Here is a 23,794-nt window from a genome sequence, read left to right on the forward strand (position 1 = left end):
GCTGGCTGAGCTGTGGCTGATGTTACAGATGTATATACAGGACTGTGAGGTATTACAGATGTGAGATAGCAGTAGTGGGTGCCTCTATGCTGGCTGTGCTGTGGCTGATGTTACAGATGTATACACAGGACTGTGAGGTATTACAGATGTGAGATAGCAGTAGTGGGTGTCTCTATGCTGGCTGTGCTGTGGCTGATGTTACAGATGTATACACAGGACTGTGAGGTATTACAGATGTGAGATAGTAGTAATGGGTGTCTCTATGCTGGCTGAGCTGTGGCTGATGTTACAGATGTATAGACAGGACTGTGAGGTAGGGATGTCAGATAGCAGTAGTGGGTGTCTCTATGCTGGCTGTGCTGTGGCTGATGTTACAGATGTATACACAGGACTGTGAGGTATTACAGATGTGAGATAGCAGTAGTGGGTGTCTATGCTGGCTGAGCTGTGGCTGATGTTACTGATGTATACACAGGACTGTGAGGTATTACAGATGTGAGATTGCAGTAGTGAGTGTCTCTTTGCTGGCTATGCTGTGGCTGATGTTACTGATGTATACACAGGACTGTGAGGTATTACAGATGTGAGATAGCAGTAGTGGGGTCTCTATGCTGACTGAGCTGTGGCTGATGCTACAGATGTATACACAGGACTGTGAGGTATTACAGATGTGAGAAAGCAGTAGTGGGAGTCTCTATGCTGGCTGAGCTGTGGCTGATGTTACAGATGTATACACAGGACTGTGAGGTATTACAGATGTGAGATAGCAGTAGTGGGTGTCTCTATGCTGGCTGTGCTGGGGCTGATGTTACAGATGTATACACAGGACTGTGAGGTATTACAGATGTGAGATAGCAGTAGTGGGCGTTTCTATGCTGGCTGTGCTGTGACTGATGTTACAGATGTACACACAGGACTGTGAGGTATTACAGATGTGAGATAACAGTAGTGGGGTCTCTATGCTGGCTGAGCTGTGGCTGATGTTACAGATGTATACACAGGACTGTGAGGTATTACAGATGTGAGATAGCAGTAGTGGGTGTCTCTATGCTGGCTGAGCTGTGGTTGATGTTACAGATATACCTCACAGTCCTTTGTAAACTACAGATGTGAGATAGCAGTAGTGGGTGTCTCTATAGTGGCTGTGCTGTGGCTGATGTTACAGAAGTATACACAGGACTGTGAAGGTATTACAGATGTGAGATAGCAGTAGTGGGTGTCTATGCTGGCTGAGCTGTGGCTGATGTTACAGATGTATATACAGGACTGTGAGGTATTACAGATGTGAGATAGCAGTAGTGGGTGCCTCTATGCTGGCTGTGCTGTGGCTGATGTTACAGATGTATACACAGGACTGTGAGGTATTACAGATGTGAGATAGCAGTAGTGGGTGTCTCTATGCTGGCTGTGCTGTGGCTGATGTTACAGATGTATACACAGGACTGTGAGGTATTACAGATGTGAGATAGTAGTAATGCGTGTCTCTATGCTGGCTGAGCTGTGGCTGATGTTACAGATGTATAGACAGGACTGTGAGGTAGGGATGTCAGATAGCAGTAGTGGGTGTCTCTATGCTGGCTGTGCTGTGGCTGATGTTACAGATGTATACACAGGACTGTGAGGTATTACAGATGTGAGATAGCAGTAGTGGGTGTCTATGCTGGCTGAGCTGTGGCTGATGTTACTGATGTATACACAGGACTGTGAGGTATTACAGATGTGAGATTGCAGTAGTGAGTGTCTCTATGCTGGCTATACTGTGGCTGATGTTACTGATGTATACACAGGACTGTGAGGTATTACAGATGTGAGATAGCAGTAGTGGGGTCTCTATGCTGACTGAGCTGTGGCTGATGCTACAGATGTATACACAGGACTGTGAGGTATTACAGATGTGAGAAAGCAGTAGTGGGAGTCTCTATGCTGGCTGAGCTGTGGCTGATGTTACAGATGTATACACAGGACTGTGAGGTATTAAAGATGTGAGATAGCAGTAGTGGGTGTCTCTATGCTGGCTGTGCTGTGGCTGATGTTACAGATGTATACACAGGACTGTGAGGTATTACAGATGTGAGATAGCAGTAGTGGGCGTCTCTATGCTGGCTGAGCTGTGGCTGATGTTACAGATGTATACACAGGACTGTGATGTATTACAGATGTGAGATAGCAGTAGTGAGTGTCTGTATGCTGGCTGTGCTGTGACTGATGTTACAGATGTATACACAGGACTGTGAGGTATTACAGATGTGAGATAGCAGTAGCGGGTGTCTCTATGCTGGCTGTGCTGTGGCTGATGTTACTGATGTATACACAGGACTGTGAGGTATTACAGGTGTGAGATAGCAGTAGTGGGTGTCTCTATGCTGGCTGAGCTTTGGCTGATGTTACAGATGTATACACAGGACTGTGAGATATTACAGATGTGAGATAGCAGTAGTGGGCGCCTCTATGCTGGCTGTGCTGTGGCTGATGCTACAGATGTATACACAGGACTGTGAGGTATTACAGATGTGAGAAAGCAGTAGTGGGCGTCTCTATGATGGCTGAGCTGTGGCTGATGTTACAGATGTATACACAGGACTGTGAGGTATTACAGATGTGAGATAGCAGTAGTGGGTGTCTCTATGCTGGCTGTGCTGTGGCTGATGTTACAGATGTATACACAGGACTGTGAGGTATTACAGATGTGAGATAGCAGAAGTGGGCGTCTCTATGCTGGCTGTGCTGTGGCTGATGTTACAGATGTATACACAGGACTGTGAGGTATTACAGATGTGAGATAGCAGTAGTGGGTGTCTATACTGGCTGTGCTGTGGCTGATGTTACAGATGTATACACAGGACTGCGAGGTATTACAGATGTGAGATAGCAGTAGTGGGTTTCTATGCTTGCTGTGCTGTGGCTGATGTTACAAATGTATATACAGGACTGTGAGGTATTACAGATGTGAGATAGCAGTAGTGGGCGTCTCTATGCTGGCTGAGCTGTGGCTGATGTTACAGATGTGTACACAGGACAGTGAGGTATTACAGATGTGAGATAGCAGTAGTGGGTGTCTCTATGCTGGCTGAGCTGTGGCTGATGTTACAGATGTATACACAGGACTGTGGTATTACAGATGTGAGATAGCAGTAGTGGGTGTTTCTATGCTGGCTGTGCTGTGACTGATGTTACAGATGTACACACAGGACTGTGAGGTATTACAGATGTGAGATAGCAGTAGTGGGGTCTCTATGCTGGCTGAGCTGTGGCTGATGTTACAGATGTATACACAGGACTGTGAGGTATTACAGATGTGAGATAGCAGTAGTGGGTGTCTCTATGCTGGCTGAGCTGTGGTTGATGTTACAGATATACCTCACAGTCCTTTGTATACTACAGATGTGAGATAGCAGTAGTGGGTGTCTCTATACTGGCTGTGCTGTGGCTGATGTTACAGATGTATACACATGACTGTGAGGTATTACAGATGTGAGATAGTAGTAATGGGTGTCTCTATGCTGGCTGAGCTGTGGCTGATGTTACAGATGTATAGACAGGACTGTGAGGTAGGGATGTCAGATAGCAGTAGTGGGTGTCTCTATGCTGGCTGTGCTGTGGCTGATGTTACAGATGTATACACAGGACTGTGAGGTATTACAGATGTGAGATAGCAGTAGTGGGTGTCTATGCTGGCTGAGCTGTGGCTGATGTTACTGATGTATACACAGGACTGTGAGGTATTACAGATGTGAGATTGCAGTAGTGAGTGTCTCTATGCTGGCTGTGCTGTGGCTGATGTTACTGATGTATACACAGGACTGTGAGGTATTACAGATGTGAGATAGCAGTAGTGGGGTCTCTATGCTGACTGAGCTGTGGCTGATGCTACAGATGTATACACAGGACTGTGAGGTATTACAGATGTGAGATAGCAGTAGTGGGGTCTCTATGCTGAGTGAGCTGTGGCTGATGTTACAGATGTACACACAGGACTGTGAGGTATTACTGATGTGAGATAGCAGTAGTGGGCGTCTCTATGCTGGCTGAGCTTTGGCTGATGTTACAGATGTGTACACAGGACAGTGAGGTATTACAGATGTGAGATAGCAGTAGTGGGTGTCTCTATGCTGGCTGAGCTGTGGCTGATGTTACAGATGTATACACAGGACTGTGGTATTACAGATGTGAGATAGCAGTAGTGGGCGTTCCTATGCTGGCTGTGCTGTGACTGATGTTACAGATGTACACACAGGACTGTGAGGTATTACAGATGTGAGATAACAGTAGTGGGGTCTCTATGCTGGAGGAGCTGTGGCTGATGTTACAGATGTATACACAGGACTGTGAGGTATTACAGATGTGAGATAGCAGTAGTGGGTGTCTCTTTGCTGGCTGAGCTGTGGTTGATGTTACAGATATACCTCACAGTCCTTTGTAAACTACAGATGTGAGATAGCAGTAGTGGGTGTCTCTATAGTGGCTGTGCTGTGGCTGATGTTACAGAAGTATACACAGGACTGTGAAGGTATTACAGATGTGAGATAGCAGTAGTGGGTGTCTATGCTGGCTGAGCTGTGGCTGATGTTTCAGATGTATATACAGGACTGTGAGGTATTACAGATGTGAGATAGCAGTAGTGGGTGCCTCTATGCTGGCTGTGCTGTGGCTGATGTTACAGATGTATACACAGGACTGTGAGGTATTACAGATGTGAGATAGCAGTAGTGGGTGTCTCTATGCTGGCTGTGCTGTGGCTGATGTTACAGATGTATACACAGGACTGTGAGGTATTACAGATGTGAGATAGTAGTAATGGGTGTCTCTATGCTGGCTGAGCTGTGGCTGATGTTACAGATGTATAGACAGGACTGTGAGGTAGGGATGTCAGATAGCAGTAGTGGGTGTCTCTATGCTGGCTGTGCTGTGGCTGATGTTACAGATGTATACACAGGACAGTGAGGTATTACAGATGTGAGATAGCAGTAGTGGGTGTCTATGCTGGCTGAGCTGTGGCTGATGTTACTGATGTATACACAGGACTGTGAGGTATTACAGATGTGAGATTGCAGTAGTGAGTGTCTCTATGCTGGCTATGCTGTGGCTGATGTTACTGATGTATACACAGGACTGTGAGGTATTACAGATGTGAGATAGCAGTAGTGGGGTCTCTATGCTGACTGAGCTGTGGCTGATGCTACAGATGTATACACAGGACTGTGAGGTTTTACAGATGTGAGAAAGCAGTAGTGGGAGTCTCTATGCTGGCTGAGCTGTGGCTGATGTTACAGATGTATACACAGGACTGTGAGGTATTACAGATGTGAGATAGCAGTAGTGGGTGTCTCTATGCTGGCTGTGCTGGGGCTGATGTTACAGATGTATACACAGGACTGTGAGGTATTACAGATGTGAGATAGCAGTAGTGGGCGTTTCTATGCTGGCTGTGCTGTGACTGATGTTACAGATGTACACACAGGACTGTGAGGTATTACAGATGTGAGATAACAGTAGTGGGGTCTCTATGCTGGCTGAGCTGTGGCTGATGTTACAGATGTATACACAGGACTGTGAGGTATTACAGATGTGAGATAGCAGTAGTGGGTGTCTCTATGCTGGCTGAGCTGTGGTTGATGTTACAGATATACCTCACAGTCCTTTGTAAACTACAGATGTGAGATAGCAGTAGTGGGTGTCTCTATAGTGGCTGTGCTGTGGCTGATGTTACAGAAGTATACACAGGACTGTGAAGGTATTACAGATGTGAGATAGCAGTAGTGGGTGTCTATGCTGGCTGAGCTGTGGCTGATGTTACAGATGTATATACAGGACTGTGAGGTATTACAGATGTGAGATAGCAGTAGTGGGTGCCTCTATGCTGGCTGTGCTGTGGCTGATGTTACAGATGTATACACAGGACTGTGAGGTATTACAGATGTGAGATAGCAGTAGTGGGTGTCTCTATGCTGGCTGTGCTGTGGCTGATGTTACAGATGTATACACAGGACTGTGAGGTATTACAGATGTGAGATAGTAGTAATGCGTGTCTCTATGCTGGCTGAGCTGTGGCTGATGTTACAGATGTATAGACAGGACTGTGAGGTAGGGAAGTCAGATAGCAGTAGTGGGTGTCTCTATGCTGGCTGTGCTGTGGCTGATGTTACAGATGTATACACAGGACTGTGAGGTATTACAGATGTGAGATAGCAGTAGTGGGTGTCTATGCTGGCTGAGCTGTGGCTGATGTTACTGATGTATACACAGGACTGTGAGGTATTACAGATGTGAGATTGCAGTAGTGAGTGTCTCTATGCTGGCTATGCTGTGGCTGATGTTACTGATGTATACACAGGACTGTGAGGTATTACAGATGTGAGATAGCAGTAGTGGGGTCTCTATGCTGACTGAGCTGTGGCTGATGCTACAGATGTATACACAGGACTGTGAGGTATTACAGATGTGAGAAAGCAGTAGTGGGAGTCTCTATGCTGGCTGAGCTGTGGCTGATGTTACAGATGTATACACAGGACTGTGAGGTATTAAAGATGTGAGATAGCAGTAGTGGGTGTCTCTATGCTGGCTGTGCTGTGGCTGATGTTACAGATGTATACACAGGACTGTGAGGTATTACAGATGTGAGATAGCAGTAGTGGGCGTCTCTATGCTGGCTGAGCTGTGGCTGATGTTACAGATGTATACACAGGACTGTGATGTATTACAGATGTGAGATAGCAGTAGTGGGTGTCTGTATGCTGGCTGTGCTGTGACTGATGTTACAGATGTATACACAGGACTGTGAGGTATTACAGATGTGAGATAGCAGTAGCGGGTGTCTCTATGCTGGCTGTGCTGTGGCTGATGTTACTGATGTATACACAGGACTGTGAGGTATTACAGGTGTGAGATAGCAGTAGTGGGTGTCTCTATGCTGGCTGAGCTTTGGCTGATGTTACAGATGTATACACAGGACTGTGAGATATTACAGATGTGAGATAGCAGTAGTGGGCGCCTCTATGCTGGCTGTGCTGTGGCTGATGCTACAGATGTATACACAGGACTGTGAGGTATTACAGATGTGAGAAAGCAGTAGTGGGCGTCTCTATGATGGCTGAGCTGTGGCTGATGTTACAGATGTATACACAGGACTGTGAGGTATTACAGATGTGAGATAGCAGTAGTGGGTGTCTCTATGCTGGCTGTGCTGTGGCTGATGTTACAGATGTATACACAGGACTGTGAGGTATTACAGATGTGAGATAGCAGAAGTGGGCGTCTCTATGCTGGCTGTGCTGTGGCTGATGTTACAGATGTATACACAGGACTGTGAGGTATTACAGATGTGAGATAGCAGTAGTGGGTGTCTATACTGGCTGTGCTGTGGCTGATGTTACAGATGTATACACAGGACTGCGAGGTATTACAGATGTGAGATAGCAGTAGTGGGTTTCTATGCTTGCTGTGCTGTGGCTGATGTTACAAATGTATATACAGGACTGTGAGGTATTACAGATGTGAGATAGCAGTAGTGGGCGTCTCTATGCTGGCTGAGCTGTGGCTGATGTTACAGATGTGTACACAGGACAGTGAGGTATTACAGATGTGAGATAGCAGTAGTGGGTGTCTCTATGCTGGCTGAGCTGTGGCTGATGTTACAGATGTATACACAGGACTGTGGTATTACAGATGTGAGACAGCAGTAGTGGGTGTTTCTATGCTGGCTGTGCTGTGACTGATGTTACAGATGTACACACAGGACTGTGAGGTATTACAGATGTGAGATAGCAGTAGTGGGGTCTCTATGCTGGCTGAGCTGTGGCTGATGTTACAGATGTATACACAGGACTGTGAGGTATTACAGATGTGAGATAGCAGTAGTGGGTGTCTCTATGCTGGCTGAGCTGTGGTTGATGTTACAGATATACCTCACAGTCCTTTGTATACTACAGATGTGAGATAGCAGTAGTGGGTGTCTCTATACTGGCTGTGCTGTGGCTGATGTTACAGATGTATACACATGACTGTGAGGTATTACAGATGTGAGATAGTAGTAATGGGTGTCTCTATGCTGGCTGAGCTGTGGCTGATGTTACAGATGTATAGACAGGACTGTGAGGTAGGGATGTCAGATAGCAGTAGTGGGTGTCTCTATGCTGGCTGTGCTGTGGCTGATGTTACAGATGTATACACAGGACTGTGAGGTATTACAGATGTGAGATAGCAGTAGTGGGTGTCTATGCTGGCTGAGCTGTGGCTGATGTTACTGATGTATACACAGGACTGTGAGGTATTACAGATGTGAGATTGCAGTAGTGAGTGTCTCTATGCTGGCTGTGCTGTGGCTGATGTTACTGATGTATACACAGGACTGTGAGGTATTACAGATGTGAGATAGCAGTAGTGGGGTCTCTATGCTGACTGAGCTGTGGCTGATGCTACAGATGTATACACAGGACTGTGAGGTATTACAGATGTGAGATAGCAGTAGTGGGGTCTCTATGCTGAGTGAGCTGTGGCTGATGTTACAGATGTACACACAGGACTGTGAGGTATTACTGATGTGAGATAGCAGTAGTGGGCGTCTCTATGCTGGCTGAGCTTTGGCTGATGTTACAGATGTGTACACAGGACAGTGAGGTATTACAGATGTGAGATAGCAGTAGTGGGTGTCTCTATGCTGGCTGAGCTGTGGCTGATGTTACAGATGTATACACAGGACTGTGGTATTACAGATGTGAGATAGCAGTAGTGGGCGTTCCTATGCTGGCTGTGCTGTGACTGATGTTACAGATGTACACACAGGACTGTGAGGTATTACAGATGTGAGATAACAGTAGTGGGGTCTCTATGCTGGAGGAGCTGTGGCTGATGTTACAGATGTATACACAGGACTGTGAGGTATTACAGATGTGAGATAGCAGTAGTGGGTGTCTCTTTGCTGGCTGAGCTGTGGTTGATGTTACAGATATACCTCACAGTCCTTTGTAAACTACAGATGTGAGATAGCAGTAGTGGGTGTCTCTATAGTGGCTGTGCTGTGGCTGATGTTACAGAAGTATACACAGGACTGTGAAGGTATTACAGATGTGAGATAGCAGTAGTGGGTGTCTATGCTGGCTGAGCTGTGGCTGATGTTTCAGATGTATATACAGGACTGTGAGGTATTACAGATGTGAGATAGCAGTAGTGGGTGCCTCTATGCTGGCTGTGCTGTGGCTGATGTTACAGATGTATACACAGGACTGTGAGGTATTACAGATGTGAGATAGCAGTAGTGGGTGTCTCTATGCTGGCTGTGCTGTGGCTGATGTTACAGATGTATACACAGGACTGTGAGGTATTACAGATGTGACATAGTAGTAATGGGTGTCTCTATGCTGGCTGAGCTGTGGCTGATGTTACAGATGTATAGACAGGACTGTGAGGTAGGGATGTCAGATAGCAGTAGTGGGTGTCTCTATGCTGGCTGTGCTGTGGCTGATGTTACAGATGTATACACAGGACAGTGAGGTATTACAGATGTGAGATAGCAGTAGTGGGTGTCTATGCTGGCTGAGCTGTGGCTGATGTTACTGATGTATACACAGGACTGTGAGGTATTACAGATGTGAGATTGCAGTAGTGAGTGTCTCTATGCTGGCTATGCTGTGGCTGATGTTACTGATGTATACACAGGACTGTGAGGTATTACAGATGTGAGATAGCAGTAGTGGGGTCTCTATGCTGACTGAGCTGTGGCTGATGCTACAGATGTATACACAGGACTGTGAGGTTTTACAGATGTGAGAAAGCAGTAGTGGGAGTCTCTATGCTGGCTGAGCTGTGGCTGATGTTACAGATGTATACACAGGACTGTGAGGTATTACAGATGTGAGATAGCAGTAGTGGGTGTCTCTATGCTGGCTGTGCTGGGGCTGATGTTACAGATGTATACACAGGACTGTGAGGTATTACAGATGTGAGATAGCAGTAGTGGGCGTTTCTATGCTGGCTGTGCTGTGACTGATGTTACAGATGTACACACAGGACTGTGAGGTATTACAGATGTGAGATAACAGTAGTGGGGTCTCTATGCTGGCTGAGCTGTGGCTGATGTTACAGATGTATACACAGGACTGTGAGGTATTACAGATGTGAGATAGCAGTAGTGGGTGTCTCTATGCTGGCTGAGCTGTGGTTGATGTTACAGATATACCTCACAGTCCTTTGTAAACTACAGATGTGAGATAGCAGTAGTGGGTGTCTCTATAGTGGCTGTGCTGTGGCTGATGTTACAGAAGTATACACAGGACTGTGAAGGTATTACAGATGTGAGATAGCAGTAGTGGGTGTCTATGCTGGCTGAGCTGTGGCTGATGTTACAGATGTATATACAGGACTGTGAGGTATTACAGATGTGAGATAGCAGTAGTGGGTGCCTCTATGCTGGCTGTGCTGTGGCTGATGTTACAGATGTATACACAGGACTGTGAGGTATTACAGATGTGAGATAGCAGTAGTGGGTGTCTCTATGCTGGCTGTGCTGTGGCTGATGTTACAGATGTATACACAGGACTGTGAGGTATTACAGATGTGAGATAGTAGTAATGCGTGTCTCTATGCTGGCTGAGCTGTGGCTGATGTTACAGATGTATAGACAGGACTGTGAGGTAGGGAAGTCAGATAGCAGTAGTGGGTGTCTCTATGCTGGCTGTGCTGTGGCTGATGTTACAGATGTATACACAGGACTGTGAGGTATTACAGATGTGAGATAGCAGTAGTGGGTGTCTATGCTGGCTGAGCTGTGGCTGATGTTACTGATGTATACACAGGACTGTGAGGTATTACAGATGTGAGATTGCAGTAGTGAGTGTCTCTATGCTGGCTATGCTGTGGCTGATGTTACTGATGTATACACAGGACTGTGAGGTATTACAGATGTGAGATAGCAGTAGTGGGGTCTCTATGCTGACTGAGCTGTGGCTGATGCTACAGATGTATACACAGGACTGTGAGGTATTACAGATGTGAGAAAGCAGTAGTGGGAGTCTCTATGCTGCTGAGCTGTGGCTGATGTTACAGATGTATACACAGGACTGTGAGGTATTACAGATGTGAGATAGCAGTAGTGGGTGTCTCTATGCTGGCTGTGCTGTGGCTGATGTTACAGATGTATACACAGGACTGTGAGGTATTACAGATGTGAGATAGCAGTAGTGGGCGTCTCTATGCTGGCTGAGCTGTGGCTGATGTTACAGCTGTATACACAGGACTGTGATGTATTACAGATGTGAGATAGCAGTAGTGGGTGTCTGTATGCTGGCTGTGCTGTGACTGATGTTACAGATGTATACACAGGACTGTGAGGTATTACAGATGTGAGATAGCAGTAGCGGGTGTCTCTATGCTGGCTGTGCTGTGGCTGATGTTACTGATGTATACACAGGACTGTGAGGTATTACAGATGTGAGATAGCAGTAGTGGGTGTCTCTATGCTGGCTGAGCTTTGGCTGATGTTACAGATGTATACACAGGACTGTGAGATATTACAGATGTGAGATAGCAGTAGTGGGCGCCTCTATGCTGGCTGTGCTGTGGCTGATGCTACAGATGTATACACAGGACTGTGAGGTATTACAGATGTGAGAAAGCAGTAGTGGGCGTCTCTATGATGGCTGAGCTGTGGCTGATGTTACAGATGTATACACAGGACTGTGAGGTATTACAGATGTGAGATAGCAGTAGTGGGTGTCTCTATGCTGGCTGTGCTGTGGCTGATGTTACAGATGTATACACAGGACTGTGAGGTATTACAGATGTGAGATAGCAGTAGTGGGCATCTCTATGCTGGCTGTGCTGTGGCTGATGTTACAGATGTATACACAGGACTGTGAGGTATTACAGATGTGAGATAGCAGTAGTGGGTGTCTATGCTGGCTGAGCTGTGGCTGATGTTACAGATGTATACACAGGACTGTGAGGTATTACAGATGTGAGATAGCAGTAGTGGGGTCTCTATGCTGGCTGTGCTGTGACTGATGTTACAGATGTATACACAGGACTGTGAGGTATTACAGATGTGAGATAGCAGTAGTGGGTGTCTCTATACTGAGTGAGCTGTGGCTGATGTTACAGATGTACACACAGGACTGTGAGGTATTACAGATGTGAGATAGCAGTAGTGGGGTCTCTATGCTGGCTGAGCAGTGGCTGATGTTACAGATGTATACACAGGACTGTGAGGTATTACAGATGTGAGATAGCAGTAGTGGGTGTCTCTATGCTGTCTGAGCTGTGGCTGATGTTACAGATGTATACACAGGACTGTGAGGTATTACAGATGTGAGATAGCAGTAGTGGGTGTCTATGCTGGCAGTGCTGTGGCTGATGTTACAGATGTATACACAGGACTGCGAGGTATTACAGATGTGAGATAGCAGTAGTGGGTGTCTATGCTGGCTGTGCTGTGGCTGATGTTACAGATGTATATACAGGACTGAGAGGTATTACAGATGTGAGATAGCAGTAGTGGGTGTCTCTATGCTGGCTGTGCTGTGACTGATGTTACAAATGTATACACAGGACTGTGAGGTATTACAGATGTGAGATAGCAGTAGTGGGCGTCTCTATGCTGGCTGAGCTGTGGCTGATGTTACAGATGTGTACACAGGACAGTGAGGTATTACAGATGTGAGATAGCAGTAGTGGGTGTCTCTATGCTGGCTGAGCTGTGGCTGATGTTACAGATGTATACACAGGACTGTGGTATTACAGATGTGAGATAGCAGTAGTGGGCGTTTCTATGCTGGCTGTGCTGTGACTGATGTTACAGATGTACACACAGGACTGTGAGGTATTACAGATGTGAGATAACAGTAGTGGGGTCTCTATGCTGGCTGAGCTGTGGCTGATGTTACAGATGTATACACAGGACTGTGAGGTATTACAGATGTGAGATAGCAGTAGTGGGTGTCTCTATGCTGGCTGAGCTGTGGTTGATGTTACAGATATACCTCACAGTCCTTTGTATACTACAGATGTGAGATAGCAGTAGTGGGTGTCTCTATACTGGCTGTGCTGTGGCTGATGTTACAGATGTATACACAGGACTGTGAAGGTATTACAGATGTGAGATAGCAGTAGTGGGTGTCTATGCTGGCTGAGCTGTGGCTGATGTTACAGATGTATACACAGGACTGTGAGGTATTACAGATGTGAGATATTAGTAGTGGGTGTCTCTATGCTGGCTGTGCTGTGGCTGATGTTACGGATGTATACACAGGACTGTGAGGTATTACAGATGTGAGATAGCAGTAGTGGGTGTCTCTATGCTGGCTGTGCTGTGGCTGATGTTACAGATGTATACATAGGACTGTGAGGTATTACAGATGTGAGATAGTAGTAATGGGTGTCTCTATGCTGGCTGAGCTGTGGCTGATGCTACAGATGTATAGACAGGACTGTGAGGTAGGGATGTCAGATAGCAGTAGTGGGTGTCTCTATGCTGGCTGTGCTGTGGCTGATGTTACAGATGTATACACAGGACAGTGAGGTATTACAGATGTGAGATAGCAGTAGTGGGTGTCTATGCTGGCTGAGCTGTGGCTGATGTTACTGATGTATACACAGGACTGTGAGGTATTACAGATGTGAGATTGCAGTAGTGAGTGTCTCTATGCTGGCTGTGCTGTGGCTGATGTTACTGATGTATACACAGGACTGTGAGGTATTACAGATGTGAGATAGCAGTAGTGGGGTCTCTATGCTGACTGAGTGGTGGCTGATGCTACAGATGTATACACAGGACTGTGAGGTATTACAGATGTGAGATAGCAGTAGTGGGGTCTCTATGCTGAGTGAGCTGTGGCTGATGTTACAGATGTACACACAGGACTGTGAGGCATTACAGATGTGACATAGCAGTAGTGGGCGTCTCTATGCTGGCTGAGCTGTGGCTGATGTTACAGATGTGTACACAGGACAGTGAGGTATTACAGATGTGAGATAGCAGTAGTGGGTGTCTCTATGCTGGCTGAGCTGTGGCTGATGTTACAGATGTATACACAGGACTGTGGTATTACAGATGTGAGATAGCAGTAGTGGGCGTTTCTATGCTGGCTGTGCTGTGACTGATGTTACAGATGTACACACAGGACTGTGAGGTATTACAGATGTGAGATAACAGTAGTGGGGTCTCTATGCTGGGTGAGCTGTGGCTGATGTTACAGATGTATACACAGGACTGTGAGGTATTACAGATGTGAGATAACAGTAGTGGGTGTCTCTATGCTGGCTGAGCTGTGGTTGATGTTACAGATATACCTCACAGTCCTTTGTAAACTACAGATGTGAGATATTAGTAGTGGGTGTCTCTATGCTGGCTGTGCTGTGGCTGATGTTACGGATGTATACACAGGACTGTGAAGGTATTACAGATGTGAGATAGCAGTAGTGGGTGTCTCTATGCTGGCTGTGCTGTGGCTGATGTTACAGATATATACACAGGACTGTGAGGTATTACAGATGTGAGATAGTAGTAATGGGTGTCTCTATGCTGGCTGAGCTGTGGCTGATGTTACAGATGTATAGACAGGACTGTGAGGTAGGGATGTCAGATAGCAGTAGTGGGTGTCTCTATGCTGGCTGTGCTGTGGCTGATGTTACAGATGTATACACAGGACAGTGAGGTATTACAGATGTGAGATAGCAGTAGTGGGTGTCTATGCTGGCTGAGCTGTGGCTGATGTTACTGATGTATACACAGGACTGTGAGGTATTACAGATGTGAGATTGCAGTAGTGAGTGTCTCTATGCTGGCTGTGCTGTGGCTGATGTTACTGATGTATACACAGGACTGTGAGGTATTACAGATGTGAGATAGCAGTAGTGGGGTCTCTATGCTGACTGAGTGGTGGCTGATGCTACAGATGTATACACAGGACTGTGAGGTATTACAGATGTGAGATAGCAGTAGTGGGGTCTCTATGCTGAGTGAGCTGTGGCTGATGTTACAGATGTACACACAGGACTGTGAGGCATTACAGATGTGACATAGCAGTAGTGGGCGTCTCTATGCTGGCTGAGCTGTGGCTGATGTTACAGATGTGTACACAGGACAGTGAGGTATTACAGATGTGAGATAGCAGTAGTGGGTGTCTCTATGCTGGCTGAGCTGTGGCTGATGTTACAGATGTATACACAGGACTGTGGTATTACAGATGTGAGATAGCAGTAGTGGGCGTTTCTATGCTGGCTGTGCTGTGACTGATGTTACAGATGTACACACAGGACTGTGAGGTATTACAGATGTGAGATAACAGTAGTGGGGTCTCTATGCTGGGTGAGCTGTGGCTGATGTTACAGATGTATACACAGGACTGTGAGGTATTACAGATGTGAGATAACAGTAGTGGGTGTCTCTATGCTGGCTGAGCTGTGGTTGATGTTACAGATATACCTCACAGTCCTTTGTAAACTACAGATGTGAGATAGCAGTAGTGGGTGTCTCTATAGTGGCTGTGCTGTGGCTGATGTTACAGATGTATACACAGGACTGTGAAGGTATTACAGATGTGAGATAGCAGTAGTGGGTGTCTCTATGCTGGCTGTGCTGTGGCTGATGTTACAGATGTATACACAGGACTGTGAGGTATTACAGATGTGAGATAGTAGTAATGGGTGTCTCTATGCTGGCTGAGCTGTGGCTGATGTTACAGATGTATAGACAGGACTGTGAGGTAGGGATGTCAGATAGCAGTAGTGGGTGTCTCTATGCTGGCTGTGCTGTGGCTGATGTCACAGATATATACACAGGACTGTGAGGTATTACAGATGTGAGATAGCAGTAGTGGGTGTCTAAGCTGGCTGAGCTGTGGCTGATGTTACTGATGTATACACAGGACTGTGAGGTATTACAGATGTGAGATAGCAGTAGTGGGTGTCTCTATGCTGGCTGTGCTGTGGCTGATGTTACAGATGTATACACAGGACTGTGAGGTATTACAGATGTGAGATAGTAGTAATGGGTGTCTCTATGCTGGCTGAGCTGTGGCTGATGTTACAGATGTATAGACAGGACTGTGAGGTTGGGATGTCAGATAGCAGTAGTGGGTGTCTCTATGCTGGCTGTGCTGTGGCTGATGTTACAGATGTATACACAGGACTGTGAGGTATTACAGATGTGAGATAGCAGTAGTGGATGTCTATGCTGGCTGAGCTGTGGCTGATGTTACTGATGTATACACAGGACTGTGAGGTATTACAGATGTGAGATTGCAGTAGTGGGTGTCTATGCTGGCTGAGCTGTGGCTGATGTTACTGATGTATACACAGGACTGTGAGGTATTACGGATGTGAGATAGCAGTAGTGGGTGTCTCTATGCTGGCTGTGCTGTGGCTGATGTTACAGATGTATACACAGGACTGTGAGGTATTACAGATGTGAGATAGTAGTAATGGGTGTCTCTATGCTGGCTGAGCTGTGGCTGATGTTACAGATGTATACACAGGACTGTGAGGTATTACAGATGTGAGATAGCAGTAGTGGGTGTCTCTATGCTGGCTGTGCTATGGCTGATGTTACAGATGTATACACAGGACTGTGAGGTATTACAGATGTGAGATAGCAGTAGTGGGTGTCTCTATGCTGGCAGTGCTGTGGCTGATGTTACAGATGTATACACAGGACTGTGAGGTATTACAGATGTGAGATAGCAGTAGTGGGGTCTCTATGCTGACTGAGCTGTGGCTGATGTTACAGATGTATACACAGGACTGTGAGGTATTACAGATGTGAGATAGCAGTAGTGGGGTCTCTATGCTGAGTGAGCTGTGGCTGATGTTACAGATGTACACACAGGACTGTGAGGTATTACAGATGTGAGATAGCAGTAGTGGGGTCTCTATGCTGGCTGAGCGGTGGCTTATGTTACAGATGTATACACAGGACTGTGAGGTATTACAGATGTGAGATAGCAGTAGTGGGTGTCTCTATGCTGGCTGTGCTGTGGCTGATAATACAGATGTATATACAGGACTGTGAGGTATTACAGATGTGAGATAGCAGTAGTGGGTGTCTCTATGCTGTGGCTGATGTTACAGATGTATACACAGGACTGTGAGGTATTACAGATGTGAGATAGCAGTAGTGGGTGTCTCTATGCTGGCTGTGCTGTGGCTGATGTTACCTATGTATAAACAAGACTGTGAGGTATTACAGATGTGAGATAGCAGTAGTGGGTGTCTCTATGCTGGCTGTGCTATGGCTGATGTTACAGATGTATACACAGGACTGTGAGATATTACAGATGTGAGATAGCAGTAGTGGGTGTCTCTATGCTGGCTGAGATGTGGTTGATGTTACAGATATAGCTCACAGTCCTGTGTATACTACAGATGTGAGATAGCAGCAGTGGGTGTCTCTATACTGGCTGTGCTGTGGCTGATGTTACAGATGTATACACAGGACAGTGAGGTATTACAGATGTGAGATAGCAGTAGTGGGTGTCTATGCTGGCTGAGCTGTGGCTGATGTTACTGATGTATACACAGGACTGTGAGGTATTACAGATGTGAGATTGCAGTAGTGAGTGTCTCTATGCTGGCTGTGCTGTGGCTGATGTTACTGATGTATACACAGGACTGTGAGGTATTACAGATGTGAGATAGCAGTAGTGGGGTCTCTATGCTGACTGAGTGGTGGCTGATGCTACAGATGTATACACAGGACTGTGAGGTATTACAGATGTGAGATAGCAGTAGTGGGGTCTCTATGCTGAGTGAGCTGTGGCTGATGTTACAGATGTACACACAGGACTGTGAGGCATTACAGATGTGACATAGCAGTAGTGGGCGTCTCTATGCTGGCTGAGCTGTGGCTGATGTTACAGATGTGTACACAGGACAGTGAGGTATTACAGATGTGAGATAGCAGTAGTGGGTGTCTCTATGCTGGCTGAGCTGTGGCTGATGTTACAGATGTATACACAGGACTGTGGTATTACAGATGTGAGATAGCAGTAGTGGGCGTTTCTATGCTGGCTGTGCTGTGACTGATGTTACAGATGTACACACAGGACTGTGAGGTATTACAGATGTGAGATAACAGTAGTGGGGTCTCTATGCTGGGTGAGCTGTGGCTGATGTTACAGATGTATACACAGGACTGTGAGGTATTACAGATGTGAGATAACAGTAGTGGGTGTCTCTATGCTGGCTGAGCTGTGGTTGATGTTACAGATATACCTCACAGTCCTTTGTAAACTACAGATGTGAGATAGCAGTAGTGGGTGTCTCTATAGTGGCTGTGCTGTGGCTGATGTTACAGATGTATACACAGGACTGTGAAGGTATTACAGATGTGAGATAGCAGTAGTGGGTGTCTCTATGCTGGCTGTGCTGTGGCTGATGTTACAGATGTATACACAGGACTGTGAGGTATTACAGATGTGAGATAGTAGTAATGGGTGTCTCTATGCTGGCTGAGCTGTGGCTGATGTTACAGATGTATAGACAGGACTGTGAGGTAGGGATGTCAGATAGCAGTAGTGGGTGTCTCTATGCTGGCTGTGCTGTGGCTGATGTTACAGATATATACACAGGACTGTGAGGTATTACAGATGTGAGATAGCAGTAGTGGGTGTCTAAGCTGGCTGAGCTGTGGCTGATGTTACTGATGTATACACAGGACTGTGAGGTATTACAGATGTGAGATAGCAGTAGTGGGTGTCTCTATGCTGGCTGTGCTGTGGCTGATGTTACAGATGTATACACAGGACTGTGAGGTATTACAGATGTGAGATAGTAGTAATGGGTGTCTCTATGCTGGCTGAGCTGTGGCTGATGTTACAGATGTATAGACAGGACTGTGAGGTAGGGATGTCAGATAGCATTAGTGGGTGTCTCTATGCTGGCTGTGCTGTGGCTGATGTTACAGATGTATACACAGGACTGTGAGGTATTACAGATGTGAGATAGCAGTAGTGGATGTCTATGCTGGCTGAGCTGTGGCTGATGTTACTGATGTATACACAGGACTGTGAGGTATTACAGATGTGAGAATGCAGTAGTGGGTGTCTATGCTGGCTGAGCTGTGGCTGATGTTACTGATGTATACACAGGACTGTGAGGTATTACGGATGTGAGATAGCAGTAGTGGGTGTCTCTATGCTGGCTGTGCTGTGGCTGATGTTACAGATGTATACACAGGACTGTGAGGTATTACAGATGTGAGATAGTAGTAATGGGTGTCTCTATGCTGGCTGAGCTGTGGCTGATGTTACAGATGTATACACAGGACTGTGAGGTATTACAGATGTGAGATAGCAGTAGTGGGTGTCTCTATGCTGGCTGTGCTATGGCTGATGTTACAGATGTATACACAGGACTGTGAGGTATTACAGATGTGAGATAGCAGTAGTGGGTGTCTCTATGCTGGCAGTGCTGTGGCTGATGTTACAGATGTATACACAGGACTGTGAGGTATTACAGATGTGAGATAGCAGTAGTGGGGTCTCTATGCTGACTGAGCTGTGGCTGATGTTACAGATGTATACACAGGACTTTGAGGTATTACAGATGTGAGATAGCAGTAGTGGGGTCTCTATGCTGAGTGAGCTGTGGCTGATGTTACAGATGTACACACAGGACTGTGAGGTATTACAGATGTGAGATAGCAGTAGTGGGGTCTCTATGCTGGCTGAGCGGTGGCTTATGTTACAGATGTATACACAGGACTGTGAGGTATTACAGATGTGAGATAGCAGTAGTGGGTGTCTCTATGCTGGCTGTGCTGTGGCTGATAATACAGATGTATATACAGGACTGTGAGGTATTACAGATGTGAGATAGCAGTAGTGGGTGTCTCTATGCTGTGGCTGATGTTACAGATGTATACACAGGACTGTGAGGTATTACAGATGTGAGATAGCAGTAGTGGGTGTCTCTATGCTGGCTGTGCTGTGGCTGATGTTACCTATGTATACACAAGACTGTGAGGTATTACAGATGTGAGATAGCAGTAGTGGGTGTCTCTATGCTGGCTGTGCTATGGCTGATGTTACAGATGTATACACAGGACTGTGAGTATTACAGATGTGAGATAGCAGTAGTGGGTGTCTCTATGCTGGCTGAGATGTGGTTGATGTTACAGATATAGCTCACAGTCCTGTGTATACTACAGATGTGAGATAGCAGCAGTGGGTGTCTCTATACTGGCTGTGCTGTGGCTGATGTTACAGATGTATACACAGGACTGTGAGGTATTACAGATGTGAGATAGCAGTAGCGGGTGTCTCTATGCTGTCTGAGCTGTGGCTGATGTTACAGATGTATACACAGGACTGTGAGGTATTACAGATGTGAGATAACAGTAGTGGGTGTCTATGCTGGCTGTGCTGTGGCTGATGTTACAGATGTGTACACAGGACTGTGAGGTAGTACAGATGTGAGATAGCAGTAGTGGGTGTCTCTATGCTGGCTGTGCTGTGGCTGATGTTACAGATGTATATACAGGACTGTGAGGTATTACAGATGTGAGATAGCAGTAGTGGGTGTCTCTATGCTGGCTGTGCTGTGGCTGATGTTACAGATGTATACACAGGACTGTGAGGTATTACAGATGTGAGATAGCAGTAGTGGGTGTCTATGCTGGCTGTGCTGTGGCTGATGTTACAGATGTATACACAGGACTGTGAGGTATTACAGATGTGAGATAGCAGTAGTGGGTGTCTCTATGCTGGCTGTGCTGTGGCTGATAATACAGATGTATATACAGGACTGTGAGGTATTACAGATGTGAGATAGCAGTAGTGGGTGTCTCTATGCTGTGGCTGATGTTACAGATGTATACACAGGACTGTGAGGTATTACAGATGTGAGAGAAGTAGTGGGTGTCTCTATGCTGGCTGTGCTGTGGCTGATGTTACATATGTATACACAGGACGGTGAGGTATTACAGATGTGAGAGCAGTAGTGGGTGTCTCTATGCTGGCTGTGCTGTGGCTGATGTTACAGGTGTATACACAGGACTGTGAGGTATTACAGATGTGAGAGCAGTAGTGGGTGTCTCTATGCTGGCTGTGCTGTGGCTGATGTTACATATGTATACACAGGACGGTGAGGTATTACAGATGTGAGATAGCAGTAGTGGGTGTCTCTTTGCTGGCTGTGCTGTGGCTGATGTTACAGATGTATACACAGGACTGTGAGGTATTACAGATGTGAGATAGCAGTAGTGGGTGTCTCTATGCTGGCAGTGCTGTGGCTGATGTTACAGATGTATACACAGGACTGTGAGGTATTACAGATGTGAGATAGTAGTAATGGGTGACTATGCTGGCTGAGCTGTGGCTGATGTTACAGATGTATACACAGGACTGTGAGGTAGGGATGTGAGATAGCAGTAGTGGATGTCTCTATGCTGGCTGTGCTGTGGCTGATGATACAGATGTATACACAGGACTGTGAGGTATTACAGATGTGAGATAGCAGTAGTGGGTGTCTATGCTGGCGGAGCTGTGGCTGATGTTACTGATGTGTACACAGGACTGTGAGGTATTACAGATGTGAGATAGCAGTAGTGAGTGTCTCTATGCTGGCTGTGCTGTGGCTGATGTTACTGATGTATACACAGGACTGTGAGGTATTACAGATGTGAGATAGCAGTAGTGGGGTCTCTATGCTGACTGAGCTGTGGCTGATGTTACAGATGTATACACAGGACTGTGAGGTATTACAGATGTGAGATAGCAGTAGTGGGGTCTCTATGCTGGCAGTGCTGTGGCTGATGTTACAGATGTATACACAGGACTGTGAGGTATTACAGATGTGAGATAGTAGTAATGGGTGACTCTATGCTGGCTGAGCTGTGGCTGATGTTACAGATGTATACACAGGACTGTGAGGTAGGGATGTGAGATAGCAGTAGTGGGTGTCTCTATGCTGGCTGTGCTGTGGCTGATGATACAGATGTATACACAGGACTGTGAGGTATTACAGATGTGAGATAGCATTAGTGGGTGTCTATGCTGGCGGAGCTGTGGCTGATGGTACTTATGTGTACACAGGACTGTGAGGTATTACAGATGTGAGATAGCAGTAGTGAGTGTCTCTATGCTGGCTGTGCTGTGGCTGATGTTACTGATGTATACACAGGACTGTGAGGTATTACAGATGTGAGATAGCAGTAGTGGGGTCTCTATGCTGACTGAGCTGTGGCTGATGTTACAGATGTATACACAGGACTGTGAGGTATTACAGATGTGAGATAGCAGTAGTGGGGTCTCTATGCTGAGTGAGCTGTGGCTGATGTTACAGATGTACACACAGGACTGTGAGGTATTACAGATGTGAAATAGCAGTAGTGGGGTCTCTATGCTGGCTGAGCGGTGGCTTATGTTACAGATGTATACACAGGACTGTGAGGTATTACAGATGTGAGATAGCAGTAGTGGGTGTCTCTATGCTGGCTGTGCTGTGGCTGATAATACAGATGTATATACAGGACTGTGAGGTATTACAGATGTGAGATAGCAGTAGTGGGTGTCTCTATGCTGTGGCTGATGTTACAGATGTATACACAGGACTGTGAGGTATTACAGATGTGAGATAGCAGTAGTGGGTGTCTCTATGCTGGCTGTGCTGTGGCTGATGTTACCTATGTATACACAAGACTGTGAGGTATTACAGATGTGAGATAGCAGTAGTGGGTGTCTCTATGCTGGCTGTGCTATGGCTGATGTTACAGATGTATACACAGGACTGTGAGATATTACAGATGTGAGATAGCAGTAGTGGGTGTCTCTATGCTGGCTGAGATGTGGTTGATGTTACAGATATAGCTCACAGTCCTGTGTATACTACAGATGTGAGATAGCAGCAGTGGGTGTCTCTATACTGGCTGTGCTGTGGCTGATGTTACAGATGTATACACAGGACTGTGAGGTATTACAGATGTGAGATAGCAGTAGCGGGTGTCTCTATGCTGTCTGAGCTGTGGCTGATGTTACAGATGTATACACAGGACTGTGAGGTATTACAGATGTGAGATAACAGTAGTGGGTGTCTATGCTGGCTGTGCTGTGGCTGATGTTACAGATGTGTACACAGGACTGTGAGGTAGTACAGATGTGAGATAGCAGTAGTGGGTGTCTCTATGCTGGCTGTGCTGTGGCTGATGTTACAGATGTATATACAGGACTGTGAGGTATTACAGATGTGAGATAGCAGTAGTGGGTGTCTCTATGCTGGCTGTGCTGTGGCTGATGTTACAGATGTATACACAGGACTGTGAGGTATTACAGATGTGAGATAGCAGTAGTGGGTGTCTATGCTGGCTGTGCTGTGGCTGATGTTACAGATGTATACACAGGACTGTGAGGTATTACAGATGTGAGATAGCAGTAGTGGGTGTCTCTATGCTGGCTGTGCTGTGGCTGATAATACAGATGTATATACAGGACTGTGAGATATTACAGATGTGAGATAGCAGTAGTGGGTGTCTCTATGCTGGCTGAGATGTGGTTGATGTTACAGATATAGCTCACAGTCCTGTGTATACTACAGATGTGAGATAGCAGCAGTGGGTGTCTCTATACTGGCTGTGCTGTGGCTGATGTTACAGATGTATACACAGGACTGTGAGGTATTACAGATGTGAGATAGCAGTAGCGGGTGTCTCTATGCTGTCTGAGCTGTGGCTGATGTTACAGATGTATACACAGGACTGTGAGGTATTACAGATGTGAGATAACAGTAGTGGGTGTCTATGCTGGCTGTGCTGTGGCTGATGTTACAGATGTGTACACAGGACTGTGAGGTAGTACAGATGTGAGATAGCAGT

This window comes from Taudactylus pleione, unplaced genomic scaffold (assembly GCF_031769625.1).
Source record: "Taudactylus pleione unplaced genomic scaffold, aTauple2 ptg000047l, whole genome shotgun sequence".
Taxonomy (NCBI): Eukaryota; Metazoa; Chordata; class Amphibia; order Anura; family Myobatrachidae; genus Taudactylus; species Taudactylus pleione.